The following is a 4,510-nucleotide window of genomic DNA, read 5'->3' as shown; positions in this document are numbered from 1 at the left end:
TGTGCTAGACTCCTTGGTCTGTGTTTCAGGACAGGTTAGGTGGGTAGCTAACATCGCCGCAGACCCCGGGCACCTGAGCGCGACCCGTCAAGCCCGGCCCTGGCGGCGCCACGTGGTCGGGGCGCACTGAGGACAGTCCGCCGCGGTTGAACACGGCGCTGGGGGCCAGAGGGCCCGGCCCCCGCACACTCGCGCAAAATGCCGCGCTGTGGGGACGCCGCCCCCGCCCCCCTCCCCCGGGCGGGGAGGGGGGGGGAAGCGACGCCCACTGCCACGGTGCCGCTGACGGGGGGGAGGAGGGCACGACGGCAGTCCTCTCCCACGGCCCCGGGATTCAGCAAGACCTGCTTCCCGGGGGCTGTAACACCCACTGCCACTCACGCGGCGCTGGGCCACCTGCCCGCCGGAGGCCTTCCCAGCCGACCCGGAGCTAGTCGCGGCGCACCACTGTGGAGGAAATGCGCCCGGCCATGGCTGGCTGCCGGCCGAGGGGGGGTCCCTGCACCAGCCGCCCCCCCGGCTCACCCCTGCGCATGGGGTACGCCCGGGGGACAGAGGGGAGGTGGAGGCCAGGATCCGCCGAGCCCGCGCCGGCTGACCGCAACTCGCCGAGTTGCGGTCGTCCGGGCGGACTGCACGGGCCCCACCCATTTTCCTCTTAACGGTTTCACGCCCTCTTGAACTCTCTCTGCAAAGTTCTTTTCAACTTTCCCTTACGGTACTTGTTGGCTATCGGTCTTGTGCCAGTATTTAGCCTTAGATGGAGTTTACCACCCCCTTTGGGCTGCGTTCCCAAGCAACCCGACTCCGAGAAGCCCCGGGCCCGGCGCGCCGGGGGGCCGCTACCGGCCTCACACTGTCCGCGGGCTGCAGCCTCGATCACAAGGACTTGGGTCCCCCAAGAGCGCCGCCGGGGAGGGGGGCTTCTGTACGCCACATGTCCCGCGCCCCACCGCGGGACGGGGATTCGGTGCTGGGCTTTTCCCTCTTCGCTCGCCATTACTGAGGGAATCCTTGTTAGTTGCTTTTCCGCCGCTGACTAATATGCTTAAATTCTGTGGGTTGCCACGTCTGATCTGAGGTCGCAAGCCCAAAGCTTGGCCGCGCTGCGCACGGGGGCTTGCACAGAGATGGCCGCCTTGTATCCCCCGCCCGCTACGCCGCCCGCCCCCCCTCCTCTCCACGCTCCCAGAGGGAGTCAGAGAGAGAGACAGTGCACGCGCGCGCGAGCGAGCAACAAGGAGACGGAGAACCCCATCCTGGAGAAAAGAACCGAAAAGGAAACGCGGCGGAGACGGCCCCACGCGGGAGGACTGGCCGGGCACCAGCGCGCGTGATGGCCTCGGTGGGGAGAGAGAGAGGAGCAACGGCGCCACTCGGCACGCCCCAAAACCGTGACAGAAGAGGAGGGGGCCTGCGAAGGGAGGAGGGGATCGGAACCCCCGTCCCCAGCGCTCTCGCCTCGCGCACGCGTGCGGCAGCACGGCATGGTACCACTGCGGTACCCACCCGCAGACAGCCGCCCACGCAGTGGGGGGAGGCCAGGGGTGAGGCCCGCGCCTTGCCTCCCCTTCTCACCCTCCTCTCTCTTTCTCTCGGCCCTCTGTGGCACCTTTTGACGCTGTCTCTCGCTCTTCCCAGGCTGCCGCGCCACCGCATCCACGGCACGGTCCTGGGGAGGACGAGCTCCGCCCTGGTGGCTCGCTCCGCGAGTGGCTCGCTACGAAGCGCTCCCTGAGTCTGCATTTAGGGGGACGAAGGCCCTGCGCGGCGACGATGACGACGACGACTGCAACTGCGACGATGCCTGCCGAGCCACAGGGAAGGGATCGAGGCCGCCTAGGGAAACGCTTCCCTCGCCAAACCCCTGACTACCTTCCCTCCGGGCACTGGCGGGACGCCGCTGCTGCCACTGCCCGCCGCGGGCGACGGGCCTGCAAAGCGACCCCAGCTGCACCACCGGCGTAGCCCCTGGATGGCGATTGATCGTCAAGCGACGCTCAGACAGGCGTAGCCCCTGGAGGAACCTGGGGCCGCAAGTGCGTTCGAAGTGTCGATGATCAATGTGTCCTGCAATTCACATTAATTCTTGCAGCTAGCTACGTTCTTCATCGATGCACGAGCCGAGTGATCCACCGCTAAGAGTTGTCTGCCTTTCGGGCACTGCTCACGCCAAGCAGGCCCCTTTTTATTACTCTGGCGCCGAGGACGCGTGGGCACGCGCCTGGCTTCGACTGTACGAGCACACAGAAACAAAAGGGGAAAAAAAACCAACTGGAGGAACCCACGCTCTGAAGGCCGGCCAAGAGGCCAGGGAGCCCGTGCCCCCAACCGCCTCCCCCCGCGAGGGGAGATGGCGGCCTAGGCGCCTGGGCTCGGCCCGGCCTCCGTGCTGGGGGCCACGTGGCCTGCGCCAAAACATGGGGGAGCATGGTGGCCCACCCACTTCTCGCTTCCTTGGGACTACACACACAACACACACGGCACACGGCCAGGGGCACGCGGCTGTTGGGCCCTGCACACGCCGGCTTCCCTCAGTCCTCAATGGCGCGGGCCTCGTGCAGCATCGCCACACTGCTGTGCAGCCGGCTTTTCTCTTCCCCCACTGCACGGCCTTGCCCCGGCTTGAGACGGTACGCGACGGCGACCGGCCCCCACCAATGCACCTCCCGCGGGACCGCTCCCCTGCCAGGCAGGCGAGCGACCAGCAGACATGCTCCGCCGCCGGCCCCGGAGGCGGGCGCCACTGAGACCCGAGATGGCGTCGCCAGAACCCGTGGCCTGCCAGACAGCAGACCCTGCCGCTGCTGGGGCTGCGCTCCCGGGACCGCCACCGCCGCACCACCGGGGCCCCTTGCCTCAGGCACGCGGAGACCGGGCGGGGGGAAGTGCCCCCGCAGCCACCTCGCATGCCTTTCTGTGGCCCACACGCGGCCGGAAAGGGTGATGGAGGACGTGACAAGCGGGGCCCGGGACGGGACCGTGGCCGGGCGATGGCGGGCGCCTTCCGGCCAACCGTCCCCACAGGGAGAGACACCCATCAAGCGGTGCTGCCGCCGCTCAGCATGGGGTCGCGCGTGCTCCCGGGCCTCCGCTGCCGGAGGGCCTGCCGAGTGCTCGCTCCCCAGCAGCGGGCGGGCGGTCGAGCCAGGGGTCGGCCAGTGGACGATGGCGCTACCGCTGTGCGTTCGAGGAGAAAAAGCTGTTAAGGGGAGGAGAGGCGCCGGATGCGGCGCCGCGCGTGCCAGAGACCGCGGCAGTGGGCCAAGGAGAAGGAGCGCGGGTGGGCCCCAGCAGCCGCGACCCCACGGCCGAGGAAGGGCAGAGAGCACGCGCTCTCTGCCAGCGTCACCCGTTACGACGAGGAGAGCGGGTCGGCCCCCATGGCCGACCACACACCGCGGCCTCTCCACCGAGGCCGGGCCATGGAGAGGGGGAGGCAGGGCGCCCCTCCCCGGCGTGGCACGGTTAACCCCCATGGTGCGCGGCGGGACAACGACGGCGACGGAAGAGCGCGGCCGGTGGCGACGGGACAACCACCGCAGGGGATCGGTGGCAGTAGCTGCTCCCCACCCCTCAGTGGCGCCCCGCACGGCCACCGCCCGGCACGCCTGCCGCCGCCGCCACCGCCACCGCAGCCGCCATGGCGGACTGCGCCGAGCTGCCCTAGTTTTTAAACCGCCGCCCGGCCCCGCCGGCCCCTTTCCGCAAACCCGCAGCATTTGACAAGGCTGAGGGAAAAAACCTGGGGGGACCGCCAAGGCACAGATCACTAGGTACCTGGCCCTGGGGCAAGGAAAATGACCTGCATGGCCCCGCCAGGGTGCCTCCCCAGCTGCCACCCTTGGGGGAGTATCCACCAGCGGGGGCGCGCCCGACATCTGCCGCCACCACAGCCATGTCCTTCTCGGGGCCCAGGGGTTTCCCTCAGTAGCCCAGTGCAATGCCCCCGAGAGGACCGCCGTGGCCCGGACCACCCCGCCGGCACGGGGGATGCGGGCCCAACCACCGAGCACACCTCGGGCACGTGCGCACATGCGCGCCACCAAGCGCGGCCCGGAACGCCCGGAGGCCTCGGCCCTTGGAGTTCCTCTTCCGGGTGCGAGAGGGGGGGCTACTTGGCCCGAGAGAGGGGAACTCTGCCGGCCGGCAAAGGCCCCGCTCCCCGGGGCGGGAAGGGCTGGAGGAGCCGCCTCCTCCAAGCCCCGAAGGCGCCCCCGCCACCCGGCTCCCTCGCCCTTTCCACCTCGGCCACTGACAGGTGCCATGGCCGGACAGACAGCCATCGCTCGACGGGCGAAGCAGCGAGGGAAGGGACGGGCGCGCCTCCAGGAGGGGCCGTGCTGAGCACCCCTCCCTCCCGGGACCCGGGTGGCTTTCGCACGCGCACGCCTAGGAGAGCCGAGCTCAGGAGAACTTGGGCCGCGCCAGGGCGCCCACACGCGGCACGCTGGCGACCAGCATTCAGCGGCGCTGGCCGCAGCAGCGAGTGGCTCAGGGGCCCACGGCC

The 4,510-nt window shown here is 69.8% G+C and overlaps 1 non-coding gene and 1 pseudogene across 1 annotated transcript; both read right to left on the bottom strand.

The window, feature by feature from the left end:
* The window catches only part of LOC143694582 (28S ribosomal RNA), a 5,032-nt pseudogene extending 3,947 nt beyond the window's left edge, over positions 1 to 1,085 (bottom strand).
* A 909-nt stretch (positions 1,086 to 1,994) lies between these two features.
* On the bottom strand, positions 1,995 to 2,147 carry LOC143694566 (5.8S ribosomal RNA). The gene has a single exon (XR_013183147.1). It is a non-coding gene; the product is annotated as a 5.8S ribosomal RNA (ribosomal RNA).
* Positions 2,148 to 4,510: the final 2,363 nt, after the last annotated feature.

Source organism: Agelaius phoeniceus, chromosome 7 (assembly GCF_051311805.1).
Source record: "Agelaius phoeniceus isolate bAgePho1 chromosome 7, bAgePho1.hap1, whole genome shotgun sequence".
Taxonomy (NCBI): Eukaryota; Metazoa; Chordata; class Aves; order Passeriformes; family Icteridae; genus Agelaius; species Agelaius phoeniceus.
This window is presented reverse-complemented; position numbering and strand designations above follow the sequence as displayed.